Source organism: Varroa jacobsoni, unplaced genomic scaffold (assembly GCF_002532875.2).
Source record: "Varroa jacobsoni isolate VJ856 unplaced genomic scaffold, vjacob_1.0 contig00012, whole genome shotgun sequence".
Classification (NCBI taxonomy): Eukaryota; Metazoa; Arthropoda; class Arachnida; order Mesostigmata; family Varroidae; genus Varroa; species Varroa jacobsoni.
In genome coordinates this window covers 226,165-249,603 of record NW_019214396.1, presented here as the reverse complement: position 1 = coordinate 249,603, position 23,439 = coordinate 226,165, and the positions used below count along the sequence as shown (strand labels likewise).

The window sequence follows — 23,439 nt, the reverse complement described above, 5'->3', positions numbered from 1 at the left end:
GTCTTACACTCATTAATGTCCTGTCAATCGTAGATATGACCATGTCACAATTGTTTATGCTGGTTTTATTGGGCTAGAGTAAAACGCAGGCATCATATTGAAACTATAATATTGGAAACGCTAAACAAAAATTGAATCTATATGTATACAGCGTGTACAGTTGGCGTCAGCGGTTCTTCCTTGATCCATTGCATTCAGGTTGTAATGGAAATGTTATATCTCTGCCATTTGATAGTTCTGGTAGTCGTCTCAGTAAGCATTGAAAGGCTAATCTGGATTTGCTTCGTATGTGGGACGGTGCAAAGAAACTGCTTAGGGCTCAATGGAAGTGTTCAGAAAATTTTAATGAACCACTCTGACCTTAGTTGTGAATGAGCCATTTTACGTGAAGGACCGCTATTCTACAAACAGTAACAAACAATTCGGAGAAAATTATCTTAGACACCTAAATACTCGTTTAAACAAAAGGCAAAATAACCTAAAGAAAACACCAAAGACAGAAAACAAATATCTAACTATTTAGCTGCTCTGCTATTTATCTGTCTGTGATTTAACTGGCAGGAAAATTAGGGACGTGGTAGTAAATTGGGAAACCAAACAAAGCATGGATTTACTACAAAAGCAAGGGGACTATCACTACTAGAATAATCTCTAGCCAGATTGAGCTGAAGATCAGCTGTACAGCTGAACTGGGCATATTCAATGATTACCGATTTTTGCCACTCGACGGATACAAAGCGACCTCAGGACTTCGATCAGCTTCATTATATATATATATACAACATAATTCTGCATAGAAAATGTTCAGGTGCTACGTCAAAACTATGGAGTTCACTTAGCGTACAAAAATTTGACATCAACTACTGCGAATCTAACAATCGATACTCCATAGAAAAATCGAAACCTTCTTAAACGTACTTGCATTTATATGCAAAGGAAGCCAGAAGATTTAATATAGTACCTTAATCATATATACGTCGCAGTTATTAGTAGCGTCGCGTTTGAGTATGAGAGAGAGAATCGAGTAGTACTCTCTCGGCGTGAAAATACACGTCGATTATTTAGTGTCTCTTATAATTAAGAAGACTCGTTGCTGATGTTCTGAGGATACTGTCGTTATAGATGTTGTAACATGTGAGGATTTTACTTTATAGAAATAATAATGGTTTCGAGAGTGGTATTGCAAAAGAAGAATGATAGGTGGCTAATTCTGATATCCAACGAATGGCCAGAAGTTACATTAAACGGATAATCGAACTAGTACGAATTTACAGAAGCAAGCGTTCCTCACCAAGAAACACAATAAATGTTTGTTTGGTAATGTTAAAAAAAACACAATAAACAAGGAAAAGTGAGCAGTTTTTTTTATTCTGGAGACGATAAATGAGGATTAATCAGTTAGTCCTATCAATACCACCAACTAAATCAATATCAACCAAAATGCTAAGATGCTTTACATTAAGTATTGACGCGTCATATTTATTACTTTCTTGTTTATTCACGTTTTTTTTTTATCTCATATCTTGAAGATTTGGTAGGGGCGTCCATGTCATGTATCTTGTCATCATTTCCCTAGCATACTTCTGGCCGTAAATAATTTCTCGCTACACATTACGAATTGAAAATCGTGACGCCTTCTATGCGTGGCGTAGATATACGTGTCTCAACAAATTTTAGCGAAATCTAGATTATGAAAATGTAACGCCTCTACCTCTAAGCATTGTACACGTTTTAGGTCTTATTCGGTGTCGTAGCTACATATGAAGCTTTGTGTGATTCAATTTTATCTATCCTAACCGTTTTTGCTTTTAGCTGAACAATGAACCTTGTCGATTGTGTAGAAAATCGAAATCATTAAAGGATTTTTGGCGTTTTACGATGCGTATTGTCCAACTTTCTCTTCTTGAGTCGTTCATTACAAGAACGCCGTTCAAGACTAATTAATTATGCCAAAGTAACCAGACGGGTAAAAGTCGACCGCCGTCTGCCATTGCAGAGAGTGACCTAGAATATGCGTTTTTAGGCTCGCCATTAACATTGCGAAATTAAAGTGCGCTCGTATCACCGTAAAGTCAATATCGATATTCATGGATACAAACGTATATATCCATTTGTAATTGCTATTTAGGCTGCTCATCGAGCTTTGGGGGTTGCCGTAATAGCATTATCAATGGAAAACATTTGCCACTCTGAGGGGAAGCATCTCCTGAATAGAACCTGTTAAAATACGTTTTTTGGCATCACTGTGACGTCTTTGCTTCCAACCTAAATCTCCTCGAAGCGCTGGACTTGTGTGTTGGTATAACTAAATAAACTAATTGCTTATTATTGCACCAACAAGGGATATGGGTATGTAGAAGAATGTGTCATAATCGTTCGAATCAATGAGACCCAATTTAATACAGTCGTTATTGTTATTACTGACAATACGGAAAGTCACGTGCTTTCCCAATGAAATGCGTTGAAAAAATGATCTACCAGCCAAGTAATCAACGAAATAACATATGCGCTTAAGTTTACGTAGTAGCATCGATGATCTCGACGGCCGAATGCTCCCATACGGCTTCTCAACATAGACGTCGGCCAGGATGATCTTCCTCCCTGGTCGATTTCTTCCATTTATCTGGATGCGAAAGCTGAAAGACACGAGCCGTTTCGCTTTGTCTGTGAACCATTTCTTGCTATTATAGCTATTATGTTGAATGGTTGAGTTTAATTATGAAGTGGATTACGCTCGAACGTATTACTTCTACGGGGAATCTGGAGAGCGTCGCCTTGGGAAAAACGAAAAAGCATTTAGCCAAGAGTGACTGACTTTGTTCAGGCTATTTATCGATAGGCACCGTGACGATACGATGGCCGCTAAAGATCTAGACGTAGCAACGGAAGCAGGCCAACGATTATATTATTATTATTGCCAGCTGATGTTGTTGTTGTTGAGAAGGCCACCGGTAAACATTAGGACGTCGTCACCCGAATGTCACTTGAAATGCACTGTACGTTCATAGCTAAATGCGTGTGTTTTTCATCCCTTTTGACGCGTCCTGGCTTCTTTCTGTCCGTCCTCTTTCGCTATAATTCCTGCGGTACCATCCCGCCGTAATTTGATTCGTTATAGTCAACTGATGTATTGGCGTCTTTATGAGAACATATGCTTTTGAGATAAAATAAGTTATGTTTTTTGAATTAGACTAGATATAAGTGAATTCAAGTTGCTGAACGACCACGGTAGAAATGAAAGCGTCATTATCTTGTATCTAATTATAATGCAGATTAGGTACGTGCAAGAATACGCATCTAATTTTGTGAAGGGAACTTACTCTCATTATGATTATAGTATTCGACGTTTCCATCTTTATCCCTGATCGTTGTCGCGTGGGTCGTTTTCAATTTCTAATGACGTCTGCAACTTAGAACAAATAACTTTCTCCGCTCGTTACCGTTGCAAGTTACCACTAAAAATGCGTGATAGCTACCAGGTCAGACATTGCTCGTGTTCTTCTCTACTACGACACTGCCGAAGTTCGTCAGAGCTTTTTTTTTAATAGGACCTACTTTTCGCTTCCCGGTCTTTCTTCCTAGTACTTTTTTTCGTGCATTTTATTCCACTGATGTGCCATTCCACAAATGACGTTCAATCGACAAGTGTATGTTGTCTGCATTTTTCCTCGTTCTTTCTCCTGGGTTCTCCGTGTCTGCCGGCTGTAATAATAATTACAGCGAAAATGCACCCATAAACGAGTATTACTCGACTTCCGTACCTAAGCGTAGTCTGGGCAGGCCGAATAGGCGAAGGTTACTTTGAAAAGCTAAACCCGGGCTAGCCAGTTTATGTCCGTAAATAGGGTACAGCAGCAGCACAAGAAGCTCCTGGTTCAAAATTAGCTGCAGGTGAAAAAGATGGCCGATGCAGACTGCTTTAAAAGTAGAGTCTCATCTGTGCAGTCGGCTGCATCCCGGTTGAAGTTTTTGTTGGGAATACGGAGGTTGAATGTTCCTGGCGTGTTTGCTGTTGCCTTTATTGTTGCAAACGACGTTACTAAAATTCAAATTACTTTGTAGTTTTCTCTGTTGGAAGGGGTATTGCAGAATGGGCTCGTGGCACCGTGTCTGAAACAGTCGGCTCACAAGTAAGTTGACAAAGTCCGGGTCAGCCACTATGCATTTCTGGCCTGGTATTTTGTCTGATATTACGCAGATTTTGGTGTAGCAATGCTACCGACTACTACTCCATTACTTTTATAGCCCATGTCCCCCTAATACAGAGAAGAGGCCCTGGCAATTTCCTTACTTCGTCTCTCTCTACACATCTCGCCCTTTACCCCCTCTTTTTACTGGTCGCCATCATCCCGTTGATCTTCAAGTTATCGTTCGCATGCAGCGCTGTGGCTAACAGCCGGCGATCAATTAAATTATAGTCAGAACAATAACGATTTTGAGAGAAAAGGTTACCTCTCGTAGTACCGTTACGACTAGAATTGTGATTGCGGATATAAAAAAAAAATGTGCTTCGCGTGGGTAAAATCTGCGAAACAGGTAATGGTGTACTACCCTAACATATTATTCAGGCTCTGATCTTTAATGCGCTACATGTACAAGGGATAATTTTCTTGATCGCAAGTAGAGAATGAACGTTTGCTTGCATTTTAATTTAGCCGTATGCGTCGTTCTTGGCTGTATCGTACTGTAATTAATTAAAAGCTGCTTGATTGACTGCTGCATATGAGGCACTAACAGTTACGAATTGTTTGGAAACCGTAAAAGCCAGTTGTTTGTGGGCCCTGGCTTCTGCAGGCGTCTGATTTTATTGTAAAGCAATAGGGTTTTTTCGCTAGTATCTATCCCATATAGATGCATACATACTAAACTTCACCCAAAGTTGACAATTATGCCACCATTTGCAGTATTTTAGTCTGACTCGTTCTATTAAATTCATTAAAGAGGTGAGTTGTCTGTCATTTAGCGGGGTAACAATGTTGATTTTTCATAGCAGTTCAGCTAAGCAGTCAACAGATCGTGATCTACCAAAGCAGTACCATTCATACTATGCTTTATCTATACGTAAACAATAGCAGCAATAGCGAAAACTATATCCACTAGTTTCCATATAACAATTGTGCTTGCTCGTACTCTTTAATTAAGGCCTCCGTTACACTGCGTTATATTCTATTGTATAATAGTATCAACAGACAGGCGTCTTCCTTCTATAATAACGTCCAAAGACAGACACAGATATAGTACGCGGCGCTAAAACTCATTCTTGTCTAATGATTGATGCCCTAATCCATGAGAGTATGCATTGGCACAGAGACCTTCCACTTTGCTATATATATATATCTATGCATTTTCTATGATCACGTTTACTTGACGATCTAATTTTGGGCGATATAAGCCTCACTTGTTTCTATGGGTAAAGTAGTAATATCTGGAGCAGTGACACCCCTTCTCCTGCTCCCCTGCGCCCCGACACCGACTCAACATGACGATGAAAGGAAGCAGGCTCTTTAGAGAAAAACTGTTCCTACAGCTTTACGTTGACTCTCAACCAATTTTAAGCGAAATTTGGGTTCAGCTTCCGTGTACTGTGAGCGGGCTTAGAATTATTATGGCATGGATTCAACTAGAAGAGTAAAAATTAATCGCTTTACAAGACCCAATGAGCCGCAATTGACCTGTAGGCATTTTTATCACGTATGCTTTAAACATAGAATTAAATGTTAGCCATTTAAGATGCGATCATGATTATTCTACTAAAGCTACTTTAAAATGTATTTAATAGTTTTAATTGTCGTCATTGCTATTTATTTATTTTTATAGCTATTCGTTTCAGCATTTTATCATTGAGTCGGGCATAGTCTTCCTTTGACTAGCAATTTTAGTGCAGATTTTTCTTATAGAGCATAAAGCAAAACAAGGCCGAATTACACATATTTTACATAAAAGATTAGTTATATTACATTATCTTGTTAGTTCCAATTAGTTTTCACGGATGTAGCCCTTAGGGCCTCGATTATTAGACCCTTTGAGTGCAGCTGTCTACCTAGTCAGAACGACTGACAACTCTGGAGCAGCCAAGAACTCACACAGGGCCGTTCGGCGGTTTGTTTTCAGTGTAGTGAAAAAAGCATACCATACCGTCTAGTATCAGTAAGATCCTGTTCGCAAACAATTGCGGTTCGAAGAGCGTGCGCCGTCTGTTTTGATTAGGCTCTCTCGTTTATCCTTATCCTACAACTTATCCTAGCTTACAATGCTGAGCAGACTTTGGCCTGCCCGCTGTCGGATTTCCCCATAGACATCTTCCCTTGCCTCATTCGACGCGTGCCAGTTCGTGAAACACAAATGCTTTTGCGTTCTCATCGCTACCACCTTGGTATTATCGTGTCTTGTGGTGGTTACCGGTTTTATCAGTCTATTATCAGTAGATGGCGACCTGTGAGGAACGTGTGTTCAATAAGCCGGCAAATTAAAGTGGAAGAAAATGCGAGTTAGCCAGCCAACAAAAGAAACACATTGCTGCTGCTTTGAACACTCCTCTAAACATTTCGTCCCAGGAGGACAAGAGCCGTCAGGCGAGAAGGGCGACGGCACCAGCAGCAGCAGCAGCAGCAAACGCGCCGATTTGTGGACGGCGTCAGATCCGTTGAGATTCGCGATTATTTCTAGATCACACAAGATGTCGCTGTTTCAAGCAGAAAATAGCTTCGATTTTTGCCTTTCTTTGCCAGCGGTAAATTGAACTGATCGAAGCACAGTGGTCGCGAATGCTACATATAGCACTACCACTCTACGTAGCTTTTTTTTTTGTTAAAATTTTCGACATTCGGCAACGGAGTGTAGGAACGACTAACGTATATGCGGTAATAACGGCCATTCTCAACAGCGCGGCTACCGTTTTCATGCTTATTGTATTTTCGTTGACTGCCATATTCAAAGGGTGGGGTGCACAAGACTGTACCTTTTCTGAGCTGTCTCCGGATTGTACACTCCGATTGTTTGCTACATATTTATATTAACGGAAGAATTGAGGACGTGAGAGCGGTAACAAATTGGACGGGCAAGCAAGCGAAAACATTCATCGTTTTAGAGGGATCTATTTATTCAAGCTACTAGGGAAGCTGGGGCTTCGTCCATATTAAGCGTATATCGAACAATTATAAAGATAAATATAATGACAATTCTTGTAGGCATGCTGTAGATATATGTACCGTTTAATGTAAAGCTATAATAAAACGCTACGAACAACGATACATAAATTAAAAGGCAATTTTCGTTAGCGAGGCAAATGAGGTAGAAACCCTAGACAAGACTAGATTCAGCAAGACATTCCTTGCTAAATCTTTTAGTGAAAGAAAGGCCTTAATTATATAGTAAAGAGGTAATTAATTATACAAAGAGTTTGTTTATACAGTGAGAACAGTCCGAGGCTTAAAAAAGTTTCGAAATCGACACCGGATTATCATGATCGATGAGAAATGCATATTTATATCAATAAAGGCTTCAATTTTTCTTCAAACGGAGGTATCGTTCGACCGTGAATCTTGTATTTGTTCTAATGGTTGACAATCTATTTGCTCTTAACCTCACGGTTTTTCAATGTTTAAACATTGTGGAACTGCATTAAATTTGGGTTTGCAATTCTCGGATAGATTCGCGCGGATAATATTCGTGACTGGGGCAAACGAAAAGTATACATTCTGTGTCTAAAATCAATGTCAGGATGATGAATTTTTTTTGAGAAAAATTGTAACGGTTGAGACCGATATAAGGACGACTTCAATAATTGCGCCACAGCATCACTTAGATGCTTTGAAGACACGCAGAATCGTTGAAAGGATCGAAACGACAATTAAAAAGTAAAACATAAACATGCTGAGCGTACTACATGTAACCCGCATGCATGTTCCCTTCATCTTTTAGCAAGTGTTTGTTCAACGAATCCGCGTAATCGTCCGATCGCCGGCTTTAGCCACAGAAAAATTATACTTCTACAGTAATACAAATATTTACATAGATGCACGTAAGATAGATATTCGCCCTTGTGAACAACATTTCGTTGAAGGGAATATTCTATTTACTGGGTTTCTGATATACCATTCGAGCTTGGCTGTTTGTAAGCGCCATAGAATTGGCCGAATCGAATGCGCGCGTCACGCGTAGTCACAGACTTCTTGCTAGTATAATCTAACCCTCATTCCAGCTGTCTTGTAAGCACAACTGCAACAATAAGGAATGATAGAATGAACGCGTATGTGATCAGCCGTATATCCGCCAGTAATGGTCATCGGTATACAACAAGCGTGTATTAGGGTATCAATTGTTTTTTTCTGCCGAATCGGTCACAGCTTCATCCAGCCTCTATTAAAGCTCGTTTATTTCTTTATCTTGTTAGCAAATGGGCCAATCTGACAACTTTCACAATTCGGTCTACTGTCGCTGCCTGCCGTTAACGTGCTGTCGATCTAAATAATCATGATATATGTCTCGAACTGGCTCTGGATGAACTTCAGATTTATTCGTTGCCTTTCGTAATGTCGAACCGTTCTTGGCCACGGTACTCTTCTACAACTGTTTCATCGTGTTCAACGTACGCCCTACAGTTATTATCGAAGCTGCCAAAACAAACTCATTGCAACACCTGACAGTAACAATTTTTACATACATTAATAACAAGGTAATGGTCGCAACGTGTTTTAGTCGCCAACTGCATAATATACTGTGATTTGCCTTGACCGTTTCATAGTAGTAGCAATTATCACTGCATGTAAAAGCACGCAGATCAACCAGATTTCAGTTAGTTTATGTCACGCTCCCGTTCGATGTTTAACTCCTTTAGATACTTTTTACTCTGCGTAGTTGTATCACGCAGATACGTTCTATTTAGAAAATGTCCATTAAGGCCCAGAGAGAAATTTGTTCGTTGTGATATATATATGTATGCTATTATTTTTCAATAGAAAGCATAGTAAATGCAAAATGAAGCTGGCAACAGACGTCCGAAACGCTGCACCTTAAGTGTCTGCCAACGAACTGTGCGGGTATAGCTCATCAGAAATACAAGATCAACGAGCACGAATTCTGTTTCTTCTTCAAGCTTCGGAGGAAAATCAAAGGTACCACGGATGGGAAACCAGTGCCAATTGATCGATCCATGATACCCTCCTGTCCTTTGCCTCATTGTTGGTTCTGCGACGAAAGCTATTTAGAGATTCGGATAGTTCAAGCACGTCGGAACGAAGTGATTATTATTCTCCTTTGGCTGAAGCTCAACTGCCTTCACTTGCGGCTCAATGAATAAGACCAAGTTTTAACTGGGATTAATAGTTTGGCAGAAGATTATTAATGGCCGGCTTAAAAACAAGGCTTCTATTAATTATTATTAATACCAATAATATTAAAACAAGAAGTACAGATAAGGTTGAACAGTGCAAAGCTTCAACATCAGCTTTAACCCTACCCTTATCGCTGGGAAAACGGACAAGCCTTTTTTATAGCCTTAACAAGCTAATCAAGCGCATCTAGAACCGAGAGCGGTTTCTGCTCTTAGGTACCCTACAGAATTTCAACACTATTCACTAGTGCACAATTTCAATGTAACGACGTACATTTTATCTGATCTTTTCTTTTCGCGTGCGGCCTTTTTTGCCTCGATCTCGACTCCGTAGTTTACTCTTTACCGTTTGGGACCTCAATTTTTCTCGGAGTTCAAAAAAGCAAACAGGTTATTTCTTCTATTATTCTAGTAACGAACGGCAAAGCTCAGGAGCAAACAGCCGTACAACAAGTTAGCTGCCCTGCTGTGACCCTATCCATGCTCCCATTTGCCATATGCTGGAAGTTCCACCCGCTGTTACCTCAGGTGGATTGGTGCCATCAGCGGGTAGTGGGAGACAAAAAGTCTGCGTTTGTTTATGGTTCCGCTGCGAGATGCGAAGTGTGAAATGAAGTCTGCCAAGAATAACCTATAGACGAACAGGTTATATTGGAAAAAAATTGAGCACTGAAAGAGATGATATTTTTTATGCTTCTTCAAAAGAGATCAAGGGACCGAGGTTCGTCCCAGAATGCCCCCCAGCTCTGGCTGGGGGTGTGTAGATGAGGTACATTTTAGGGGCACGTTTTATGAGAAGGTTGAGGGAAATGAAGATTGCTTTCGAGTCCTTCGGTTTTGACGGTCTGGGATGACGGTGTTGCAGTAGAAAACGTAAGTTTGGAATAGCAGGCGGTTTGTACAACTGAGGTTCGAAGGTTGGGGAGCCTGCGTGTGGCGTCCCTGCCTGAATCAGTCTGTATGTTGACATTTGAGTGCAGTAGAATGGTTGTGGCCCACGGACTGGTCAGTAGTGGACGTGGGCTGAAATACCGACATCATCGCGTATTCGTGGAGTTGCAGTGGCTGATATGTAGAGAGGGGTACTGAAGAAGTTGGGATTCGATTTTCAGCCCTCGGTACTAGTGGTGCCATATTCGCGATATGTCCAAAATGGAACGGACAAAAGAGGAGTAAAAGAAGAAGAACACGAAAGAACGAGAAGGAAGTAAATCATCGAAATGGACGGTGATGTTAGGGACAAATTAGATTCTGAAGGATGTAGAGGACCTGGAAGCTTGCTGAGCAGAGCGCCGAAGAGGGTAACAAATATGAGGCGGCAGAGTAGAACGTTATGGGCAAACAGAGTACGGCATCTCTTTTATGTCCTGGACAGTTTGCCGTTTAAATAGATCCGCTCTCTTTGCACGATGGTGTTATGCTTTCGGCTGAGCAGAAGGTGTGCTGTGACAACGTCGAAATGTACAGATTTAGGCCCTTCTCGTTTTTGTCTTTCTTAAATGAACTGTCGAATGCGTACGGTTTATGAAGGGGGCTTTTTGGAGTTGAGGCTGAAATTAACAGGTTTGCATCTTGAACATAGCCGCTTGTTTGAAGCATGTTCTTAGAATCTTGTTCGATAAGATATTTAAGCGCTGAGACAGAAACGTCATACACTCGGCTGCATAGGCACTCTAACTTTAATTGATTAGATCATTTAGGTTTTGTCCGTTTTGATGAATATCTTATTTCGGAGAATTTCCGAAAAAACTAACGAAGTGAAAGGTCGAGATTGACAACTCGTGTGCTTTGAGACCATTTTGCTTTAACTGTGGGTCGCAGCCCACATCGTTACTGTTTCTGCCATTGCGCCACGGAATCTACACACTTCACACGTTGTTGTAAGTTCTCAACACAACAGCACTGATTTATTGCATATAGAAATTGTATAATTTGTTATAACCATTCATGTATGTGATTTTCCACCTTTCCGGCACAAGTTCTCGATATGTATCTTCAAGACAAATTGGCACCGAATGTTTAAAAAATATATTCATTCTTTCTTTTGTCGGCTAGCCCGTGCAAACGGGGTACGTACGGGAAACGTACGATCCGACTGAAGCAGCGTCAGAAAGAATCGTTTTTCTTCAGGTAAAGACACTTTTACTGATTCATCTTTGCTGATAATACTATGACTTTAATATATTATTCTCTAGAACTAAAAAACACTTATGAGAGCATAAGACGCATTTAATGTGCCCATCAACGTATTAAGCTGAATGCGCAGAATTTTTTTTCAGAGAAAAACCTCTACGTGCTATAGATATTACTTCGAAATTCTATGGTATTTAGAACGAGCCATCTGCACCTTTCATCTCGAGGCAGAGCAAAATCCAGGGCAATTGGCAGAGAAGGGTTTTAATTTTAATAAGTAGTTCTGACGAATGAACGCGCATGCCTGTTGCGTGTGTGTGTTTATCATAAATTATCCTTTAATCTGTTTGAAAAACATCGAAAACCCGGAACGAGGGACGAGAGCAGGACTGAACGTGATTTTAATAAATTCCAATAAAGCCATGTGTGTGATTTGTATTATAGAAGTATCGCAGAGGGAAAAGGGCAGGGGACTAAGGGCAGCGATTGTTGAAGTAATCCTACTCAAGCTGTTCCCCATTAATGTCATCTTTTCAGCTAAGCTCTAAACTTATGTCGTTGGCATTTTCTATCTGATTCAAGCTAACGACGTACGCTGATCGACTTAAATCTGCAGAAGCTGTTGTTCACGATTACAAAAGCACATCGTTATTACGGAAGCAATTTACAGTTAACTTAGGGTAAATCATAATGGACTCGAGACATAACGAAGCAGGGTCAACTACACTGTACTTATTCAGTTTCCATACGTAGATTTTTTTTGTTCTGTGTGAGATGTTTCTTTAAAATCGATTCCTCGCTCCGATATGTAGTTTTCGATGAAGTATAGCACATGACCTGTAACCCCTATGCTTCGAGTTTTACTTCGAGGTCATAGCAGCTTGAAGCCAGCACGAAAGAATATATATACACACCCGAATTCGAACCTAGACCGCAACATCTTTCTAACATAAGGAGACAAATACGTTAGCGACTAAGCTATCACCGAGATATGTCCCTGTATCTCGGGACGAATATAGCTATATTTCGGTGTGAAAGAGGCCTACTATGGTATCTGATGCACCTATGTCAAGGCTGTGAGCTTCTTTGAGCGATTTCTTTAATGAAAATCAATTGAAGGGATCGATTTTGATGAATATTTTTCTTTCGAAAAGAAATCCAAATGAAAAAAACATTTTACATGATCACACTGTCTTTATTTCGTCCGTCTTCCATAGGTAGATGCCAGTCAATTCGGCCACGTCTCCTGCGAATGCGATGTAAAGCACGTTTACAACTGAGTAACGATTGAATAACGGATTATTTTTAAGCGCGTCGTATTTTTCGCGTTAAAATATGCGCATCATTTTCACACCTGACAATTTTTCACAAAAATTTTGCACGCGAAACCCAATTCCTCTAGCTGCTTTCGTTTCGTACCTCTGCGCCATACAATCGTCAGCCTATAGAATCAGATACGTTCATGCACTGACTTTAAAGTAACCGCGTTAAAATCTATTTCTACAAAGAGCGGCAAACAAAAGCTTTACTTAATTAAGCTTAGCTCGTAATTGCTCGCTGTAGATAGAGGTCAACCTAAATAGTATGATGTTTGTCGACCTTTACAACCGACAGATATTAATTGTATAAGTGACCATGTTGCCGAGGCGACGAACGGGTAACAGCGACAATCGCCGAATGAAAAAAAGGCTCAATGTCGGAGGCGGACGAAGTAGACAACAATCAGTATCCGTGTGACGATAGGTTTACGAAGAGATGTTTAGACAGGTGCTACGGTTACTTCGCGACAGAAAATTCAGAATTTGTCTTCCCACTAGTCTGAATGAGACGAATAGATGTCACCGCCTTGGCAAGAAATATGCTGCCGCACTGATTATTAATCAATCACTATTTATTTATTAGTGAGTTGTTGAACCAGGTGTACAGAAGGCAACTTAATATATACGCCTTCTAACTTGGGTCAAACGCATCGGGTATTTGACTTTTAACGATAAGTAAGGTTCGAAAGATCGCGGCACATTCACTCATCCATGCACCATGCGACTCCTTTTGTACCTCATATTTTACAGGACGGCTTAATGGCGGCTAGACTAGATGCTAATGCTTGACTCTACCTTTGCGCCTTCGGTTGGCCGCATTCCTGGCCAGAGCATTTGACTAACGTGAAGCCTATTATATGGGTCGTAAAGAGAATGGAACTATATTTCCATATGTAAATTAGCTTGCAACTTTTCTAACGACGATAGGACGATATCTATTTGATGCTTGTACTGAATCGAACGGCTGAAATGAGTTACTATCTGACTAGAAGGAATGGTTCTATAATGTATTAGATTGAAATAAATCCACAGTGTGAGTTTTGTTTGCCTCATACATTTATGAACAGCTTATTAAGAATACGCAAAAGTAGGTATTCAAACTGAAGATCGTTGGCATCAGCTCGTACCTGTTCAGTCGGAGCGCTGAGGCACACCTGACTACGTTACAACAAAACAGTCCCGCTCACAGCGATAATAACCGTACGTTAAAAATAATAATGTCAGTCCGTCTAAATCGGCTACGAATTATTATGGATCGTAGAGCAGCTATGGATTGAACCTTGGTAGTTAACTTTCGTTGCTTCGATCGATTGTGATGCTATGGATTTCGAATCCGTTTAATTGTCGCTACACAGCCCCATAGGGAACCAGTAGCTACTGTGCCGGCTTTTGATGTTCATTGTTCTACCGTTTCCGCAATGGCTGAGTCACACACTGACCGAGATCCGTTTGCAGGTCTGCGTAGGCTGTGCCGGCGTTAGGTAACGGTGTTTTCCACTTTTGGTCTGCGTTTCGCTCGTCTATTGCGGGCCTAAAGCTCAGGGCAATCCGGCTACTAGAAGTCGGTAAGCATTCAGCAGTCGTATGCAAACGGACAGAAACCCAGGCCACAGAAGGGCTCGTCTCTCAAGGGTTATTTTGAACCGGTCGGGCATACCGGTTCGTACAAAATCCATGTGGTGCGACGGACATAGGTGGAACACAAAAATCGAAATGATTGGCGTTAGTGGCACAATGGGATAAACGATAATAAGCTACATTGAAGAGCACGCAAACAGCTATGTCGTGCTTCGTTTGTATTGCGGTACCGAGTTAGCAAGCCGGATGCCTGCAGGCTCAATTGTCAAGATCTGTTTGTTTGTAGGGTCACGCTTGTCGATCGATATGCACGCATAGTGGGAGTCAACGAAGAAAAATGGTCGTTTTATCGACGCGTCTTCCGTAATTGCCTATCATGATCCGACAGCCCAATCTGTCAGGCTTCTTTTTTTTAGACTCTGCAATTTCAGCGTTGGAACGATTCGGACTTTTGGTATGACAGTCCAGCAGACTGCCTAATAATATACAAGCCCATTGTCGTCGCTGAGCCCGTAATCGCCATACAGAAAGCATCGTATGTTTGCGAATGCTGTTGGATTATATCGGGCAGTTTGTGTCGAAACAAACCTGTAGTGTTCCCGTATGATGCGGCTTCGTGGTTCAGCGACAACAATGGGTCATGAGTGAAAAAAGCCAGCGCGAGTACAATCAGCACTCACATGACGAGTGAAACGGACCACACAGAGCCGACTTACGCAGCCCTTCCATAACAAATAGTTATATAGCAATTGCGGTACAAGTTGGCAAGATAATTGCGATTCTACAAGGTATATATCTCAGTAGGTGGTTTCGAAACAACGATACGGTCAGCTTCCTTCGTAGCAGACCACAATTCAGGTTATAAGGCAAGAGGCTCCGTGATGTTGGCAGCTTCTGCTGATAATATGTTGTTAGGTCCTACTGAATCTATGTACCTCAGAAGCCCTGTTAGGGTTCTTTGTGTTTTTTCATATATAGATCTATTAGAGCTTCACCTATATCACATCCGAACGACTGGTAGGCTCAATTTTATTGTGGCTTCCATTCCATCAGACGGCTTCCAGTACGAAATTTATCTATGCCCGGGTTCGAACCTAGACAACAACGCGTCCTCAAGATTAGCAGGCAAACACGTTACATACTACGCTAGCACGGCGTTAATTGTAACATGAAGCTTGCTCTTGCTCAGGCTGCTATAACTCACCCGACAGCCAGCTTCGCCGGATATTGACTCGGAACTCGGAAGTATGACCAACCTATTGTACCTCGTAAGCCTATCATCGCGTATACGCCTTTTTTTCTCTATATACGTGATTATCTCTACGCGTTATATATATGCATGTGTATTCGGAATGCTATTATAGTAAAGCTAACGGTAGTGACAATTGTCAACGGTCAAGGTTGCTTAGGCTCTAAAGCTACGATAGAGCTGTTATCGGTTAACAAAATTAGTAATTATTATAATTATTGACTTGCTCTCGATGTTCGCAATGTTTAACGTAGACGGAAAGTCGTACGGTAGTATAAGACACCACCAAATAACCGAGACTTAATTCTTACTACACTCGTATGCGCTCTCTGTAGTTCTCCCGGTAGAAGCAATTTCCACGCAAATTATTTGCTTACCAAAACCCATGTGTGAGGTACAATCACACAATTGTTTAACATACTGAAACATTGGAGACATCCAGTATCAGATTTTTGATGACCGATCGCCAACAAACAGTGGGTGGATTTTCGTTTCGATTATATATATAATGATATTGCATCTGTTAATGTCCAATAAATAATCACAGGATAGTCAGAATACGATGAACATAAAGATTACGTTGTTGATTAGGGTACAAAATTTAAACAAGACACAAATACTTGAATACATATATATGTAAATCAATCAGCGCCGCTATCTCAAAAGCTTAGCGCGCTTCGATGTTTAAGCGCGGGTTTTTTTAAAGTAGGCGCCACTCACAAATGCATTGATTTCTGCACAAACGTATGGCCAGATGCTGGCGGCGACGGCCTTTTCCAGCTTATTGTTTTAGCGATCGTTATCTGTAGCACGATTTCCTTAGGTGTCTACTGTTGCAATGCATAATGTATTGGGAGGGCTTTCAAACTATCGCTAGACGAAGGAGCTTCCGAGCTTTTCCAAAAACATCACTATTGCTTCTGAGAATTGGCTTCCGCTCCCTTTATTGCCTTTTGGTTGCTTCTAAATCGCCATATGAGTAAAAGATGGACGCATTTAACTCAAAAATCAATATACGTTGATCATCCTGATAGAAAATAACAACAGCTATAGAAGCATGTGTTGTCACCATAAACAGCTGTATTAAATCTTCCAGAGAAAGTGGCTATATTTATGATAATATGGTTAATCACTAGGAAAAGACCGGGGTAGAACCTGCGTTTTGCCTCTTACAATTACATCTCTCTGCCCCGTTAAAATGCGAAATCTATATTAGTGGTATTATCTCTTTCATTCGACTTGAAAAAATAGTTCCCTATTATGATAGGATATCGGGTAAGGGGCGGACTTTCTGTCAACGAAGAATGCACGATGACTACTAGAATGGAAACTTAATCAGGCTCATATACGTGCCTGTAAATCCCACTTTATCCGCATCTTATGATCGTTGTCGTTAGAATCGTTAGGTCACAGATCGGATAACCACAGTGCTGTCGCGTTATTTGTTGAAACAGCAAACATACTCGGTATTAATGACGCACGCTTGAACATACGCCTCGTGCATGCGTGCATTTAAGGAGCATCGGTTGAAGTAATCAATATTCAATTGGTGCATTTCCTTACTTAATTAGATTTTACGTGTAGTATATGTCGTTGGTGAAGCTCAAAATTAGTTGTCCTTGTAAGCTCTTTTCGGCGATAGGTTTACCTGTTTAAACCCGCACCAATGTAGAATTGGGCAAGTGATCGGCCCTACTAAAATAACGTTAAACTGATTACAGATGACTCTCATGCAATGTTTATGTGAGCTATAGAATTTTCCATACATAGATAGACTATCTTAGCCTGTCAAATCTTGGGTGGAGATGAAGATTTGTCATGAAACGAGGATACACTTGGGCATATTGCTAATTTGCGAGGCCTGCCTTGCGGTACGGCCTGACCCGAAGCTCTAGAGAAGGGTCGTTGCTGTGATTGTTCGTTGGCCGTCTCCCATTGTTGCCGTCGTCATGAAAGGAGGATAGATAACTAATATATACGACCGCAAATAAAAAAAGCCCTTTAGACGTCGTAAACGTAATAAAATAACTACGGAAACGAATATCTCCTTGTTGTTCTTCAGCTGAAATCATAGGCGTCGTACGACCGCGCTCAGGCGCTTACAGTATTCATTATTTTTGTAGCAACTGGAAGTACATCGTACAGACCTGTTCGATTACAGATGGTTATATAGAGACTGAATAGTAATGTGCAAGTATAGTATATAGTAATGTGCTGAATGTTTTTCTGCTGTCTATGATCCCAGCACATAAAAGAAAAAAAAAAAAAGAAAAAAGCTCACAAACAAACACATACATATATATATATATATACACACACTCAAACTAGCGAACTTTTTTATATATAAGGAATCACCGTGCGTGTACACTTCAGTTAGGATACAGCCGTTAGTATTTTCAACTTTTTGGCATTTAATTTTTCGGCATGTGGATAAGATTTAGAAAATCAACGTTATTCTGCTTTGCCTATGATACATTGTAATCGTAGGCGTTTGTTGGTTTACCATATATCTGGACATTTATCTATTTCTGCAAGGTCGACGTATCTTACCGTCGTCTACATTCCGATAGCGACCGCTTACTAAGATATTTCAACGATAACTACGACAAGGCTAAAGGCGTTGCGGTGTCGACGAATACATGAAAAGGCTGTCTGTAGTAGTTGCTTGGGGATGTACGGCGTTTGTGAAGTGGTTACGAACCTATAACTATTAATTGAGGTCCCTCCACTTGCGGTTTGCCATATAGAGACCTCACTGTACTTGTGACTGCCGTACGATTCGCGTGTCTGGTAAATGGTTAGAAATGATTTCACAATGGATAAGGACAACGATAGCTTCGGTCCGAGGTCACGAGGACGATACGTCGTCTAACGAGAGTCGCCAACTCAGTCGGGCGAACAGAAATGGTAAATACTACAGCTTACAGATTTGTCTCCTGATTTCTCTACCCTCATTTATTACTATCACACACAGCTTATTCGTGGTGTTCGGTCGCACCAGTGAAATCAACCCGTCTAACTTTCATCTTCTCCTTTCGGCTCATTCCTTGTAAATTGTATTGGGTCTGAAGGCGCCGGTATCGTTGCAGTTTTTCAGTCAATGCGAGCGAGCTATTGAGTTTGCTATTCGTAAAAGGGACGTACGTATGGCCGATGGCTGCATTGCTCAATGGAAAGACGCAGATGTAATAGAAAAGAGTGGGTGAAAGCAGAATATAGAGATGATAAATAGTGTGAGTCTCCGGTTAGAGAGTAGAAGCTAGAGTTTGCATGAGTATGGTGTATAAGTACGGTTTAGAGTGCAGTCGGCCTTTGTTTGCCGTGTAAAAGGCACGTTGTACCAGGTAAATGGATCGGTAGGGACGTTTTTTTTTTTTTACCTACAACAAGGTAAAGGAAACGATCTGGGAGATAGCAGAATATTATTAGGGCTTAGGTTTACAAAAGGCACAAGCTTATCTAAATAATTTTTCCGCTTAGCAAAAAAATTGTACTTGTGTAGAGTGGGTGCTGTGAAATGCCTGGCCTTTAGCTTAGTTACCAACGTCAGCAATGTAATATTGATTTTGTGTTCAGCTAGTATTTTGTGTAGGGGATGCCATGGGTTAAGCAGAGAGACCATATGTTAGCTTTATTTGTCAACTGAGGGGTATAATTATTCAGCAAGAGATAGGGCACATCCATAATAGGAGATAAGGCATGTATTAGGTAACAAAGCTTATTGTGTTCAGCTTATTTTTGAACCAGCCTGTATCGCTGTCTAGCTATACAAAATTTACCTCGAGAGGTTTGTCGATGTTAGTGGCGTCCCCATACGAATACCTTGCGCTATATTTAATAAATCAAAGTGCAGGATATGTTCTATTTGCTATACGAAGTGATTTGCCACTGTGGTCTTGAAGCTGAGCTACTTCATAACAAATAAGCGAATCTAGGATACTTATATACAAGATTCTTCGTGGATACGAACGTACCTTTCCCACCATGGCATTAATATATTATTTTATAGCTAGATGGTCTTCGCTTCCAGTGAGGGCCATTTATTTGAAGGCTGTTAAGCTAATAAATGTTTTCAAAGACCAAATAATATCTGCCTCAACCTGTACCGCCTATGCTCAGGATTTATTTTCTGTCATATGGCGAACATTTGTTCTATAGAGACTGCGCTGCTGTGATTCTGGCTTCAATGAAGTCAATTCTTTATTTTGGAGATAGGTTTTCTACACGATTAGCTTCATTGTAACTAATCGATATGTCAGGTAGAAATCATCATCATCATCCGTTTTCTATTTGTACGTTTACTCTCGTCGGCTAAACGTGACGACATTAGTGCTGAAATGCTGTTGCATATCAGAGTTGTCCTGCGCCCTGACCTGGCAGCTGTTAGCCCTTTAGGCTTAACACCTTTAACAGCGGCATTGTTATGCTTTGTTTACCATTTATATAACATACATTGTGTATATATATATATATATATATATATATATATATATATTTGGCATACTTTGTATAGCCATTCTGCGCTACCGTAGCGGGCTGATAGACGATATTCTTGAAAAGTGTAATTATAAGAATTATCATACGTGTATCTCACCAGGCTAAAAAATACGCGGAAGAAAAGAGAATTGACAAGAATTGCCTGAACAGAGACCCACCTGTGACGAACAAGAAGTAAGTAGTGTCGTATGACCATTGAAGGGTGCGAGTTTTCCATGGTTATATCCCCGAGTGTGCTAAGTTGGAGGACACCCGAATGCGCACGTGTCAGGCCGAGCCGTTCCTCCAAACGCAGGACGCAGGGAGTTAGCCGAATCCCCTGAGATGAACATCATTTGCACAGCCCAATTAACATACAATGGTAAATGCCAGAAAAACAAATGAGCGTTCGTTCGCATTATATATTTAGCATCTGCAAGTGCTCTACGTCTAAGCCATACAATAATATTATAACTTAGCATCATTGCTTCGACAATTAGAAAAAACGAGTCCAGATGAGTGTGCGTGCACACGTAAGTTAGTCAAGTCGGTTTTATACTTCTTCTTCACATATTTCCGTTCATGACGATGCTTTCTGCTATGACGTATTGAACGATAAATATGTCCAAACCGTCCTATTTCTGTCTGGGGCATTTTTGAGCAAAATAGAGAAAGAAAGCGTGAAGGCCGAACAGACAGAAGATGGTAAACGACTTGAATTGTTGGTGGCATTTTTTTTTCCATAGAGCTAGCTCAGTTAGGCAACAACTACACTCAGCACTTAGCATTGACAAAGGGTCGATCAGACTCGTTCACCGCTGATCGATGGGGCATAACTTGATGAAAGTATGCACGGCTTCGCTCGTGGTCCGACAGCAATGTAAATGCTCTCTCCATCTTCGCGCTGTATTTTTCCGTTCCCGATCTCTCTTCTTGCCCATTTTCGACCTTTCTTTCTGTATCATGGAAAGCCACCACTGTGTTGGATCAAGATCGATTGAATGAAATGCAGGCAGGCACGTCATTTCCCCCCTGGCACTTTAGTCTAAACAAGTCGTCGTAAGATTTGTTCTCTTGCACCTTCCCCCTAAAACGCAACAAGAACAGCTGTGTATTCATTGGTCTGAGTTCCGATCACCCGACAGACGTCTACACACGTCCGCTTTAAGTTGACGGCGATGACAACGCCTTTCACGATGACACCTAGCCTTCGGGACAGGACGAAACGATGCCGCTACTGATGAACCGAAATGAAAATATTTTGCCCTCGGAATTCTTTGTTGTGCTTCTAGTCCAATGAGGATTGCCACTCTAAATGTAAATATAAACGTTTTTGTTGATTTGTCGGAGACGTGACAACCGTTTTTCTCTCTTTTAGTTAGATGTCTTCGAAATCAGCTATCTAAGGTAATAAAAGTCGCCTCGAGTCGAACTTAGCTTCATTTGAAAAATAAGATTTGCTAAAACTGTCGAAACGCCAGACTTTTAGCATTTTAATGAGGCAACTCACTACTATATGTGGCATGTTCATCTATAAAAACAGCCAATTTTATCGTTTTCCCAAATGTGCACATATTATATATACAATGTATGTGACGGCCTTGTTTCTCACAGTTGGCCACCAGGTAAAGATGTGCAACTCTTCTTTGATATCGAACGAACCCTCCCATCTCTGTGCCTTCTTATTCCTAGGTGACAAGGCTGAAAGCGCGAATGATGTGTGCATGACAATTTGCGTGGATGATCATGCCGCCCTGCGTTATCTATGATAAATGATTGCCGATGATGCTCCATGGTAGTTACCACTACTTATACTACGAGGTAACACAGATATCCCATAAATCTCCAGGACGTCGCTATCAATAACCATCGATAGGTCACAACCCGTACCTGCCTCGATACAAGCTCGAATGTGTCCTTACCCAGTGTTTTTTCGCCGCTATACATATATGTATATGAAGCAGTTTTCAGAAAGATAATCCAATGAATTTTCCAGTATCATTATCTTTGAGTAATCATTAATATGTTTCGAATTTCATGTCTGACATCGCTGACGGCCGACCCTCACCACCAAATGAAACGTGCTTATGTCTGGGTTCGAACCTACACTAGCATGTATCATTGAGATTAACGAGCAAACAGATTTCCTACTGAACTATCATGGTAGCATGTCATTCCCGCTGCTCTACGTGAGCGTATAGACTCCCTCCGCCGGCTTTTTTTTCTTCTTTCGTAGATAAATGCCGAGTGTATGGTTCGCGTAGTCGGTAACAGCAGCGGCGGGGCATCTAGATACAATGAAACCATAGAACGTCAACACTATTTTCAACGGGCGTCGTATGATTGACTGATACGATGTCGGACTTTTTCTGTTTCTGTCTCTATTTTTCTCTCGGTAAAACCTTCGTTATCAAACGAGTGCAATGCCTGTAATACAAGGCTATATGGCTTGACGGCGAATTTTTCACGGATCTCACTGTTCGAGATTCGGCAGTCACAGAAATGATCAGCGATTGTGTGTCGGGTTGTGAGCACCTGGCCAACCTAGTGGCCTTCGTTACGTATTGAATATATTGTGTCAGGCCATTATATCGTACTCTGAGTCGGCTACTGTTTATACTATTCGCCTGTTTCAAGTATCGCATACAGCAGTCGTGCCATTTCATAAACAAACCAAGTGCGGAAGGCAAAGAACGTTTTTTTTGTTTATTTAGTGTGATCTGCATTATCAATATTGTTGTTGCTGTTAATAGGATTAGATTATTGAAATAATATTCGCGGCTAGACCTAATAGCAGTCATTTACTTTTCTTAGTATTGCTAGCTAAGTTACCTTTCAATCATTTGCGAGCCATGTCTGTATTAATATACGTTCATGTCGATGATTTTTCATATAATGAGGCTTGAATTTCATTCGTCATTTGCCTATAAAACCTAACTATCCTCTAAAAATTACTCCTCTGTTTATTTAAACGGTGTATAGACCTTGTTGTATACAACCTACGCAGTAGAGACAAAAAAAACCACTAGGGGAGGTCACTGTGCGCTCACAGGTGGCTAACTTCATTTACCAGCCTATTAGCAAATTTCTGGCACAGGTCATTTCACTTTTATTCGTTTATTATGCATTTACGGTTTGTTATTTAAAAGCCAATAATTTATGTTTGAGGCAGGAACTTATGGCCAATCTAATTCAGACTATATATATATATATATATATGAATATAACCATTGGATTGTTAAAAAAGGGTTGATTATTTGTTAGCTAGCTGAAGTATATATATAAATAAAAAAAAAAATATATATATATATATATATATATATTAATAAGAAAAATAAAAAATAAAGCAAATA

At 40.6% G+C, this 23,439-nt stretch overlaps 1 protein-coding gene and 1 long non-coding RNA gene across 8 annotated transcripts in view; one reads left to right on the top strand and one right to left on the bottom strand.

Moving 5' to 3' along the window:
* The window catches only part of LOC111270591 (cAMP-dependent protein kinase type II regulatory subunit), a 90,939-nt gene that overhangs the window by 9,824 nt on the left and 57,676 nt on the right, over positions 1-23,439 (top strand). The gene's annotated exons all lie outside the window — the stretch shown is intronic.
* On the bottom strand, positions 19,807-23,351 carry LOC111270599 (uncharacterized). 2 transcript variants are annotated; one of them, XR_015315001.1, is made up of 3 exons: positions 22,238-23,351; positions 20,266-20,426; positions 19,807-20,014 (listed from the first exon to the last, which is right to left on the bottom strand). It is a non-coding gene; the product is annotated as an uncharacterized LOC111270599 (long non-coding RNA). The 2 variants fall into 2 exon arrangements; XR_002686364.2 differs by having other exon boundaries at positions 22,243-23,351.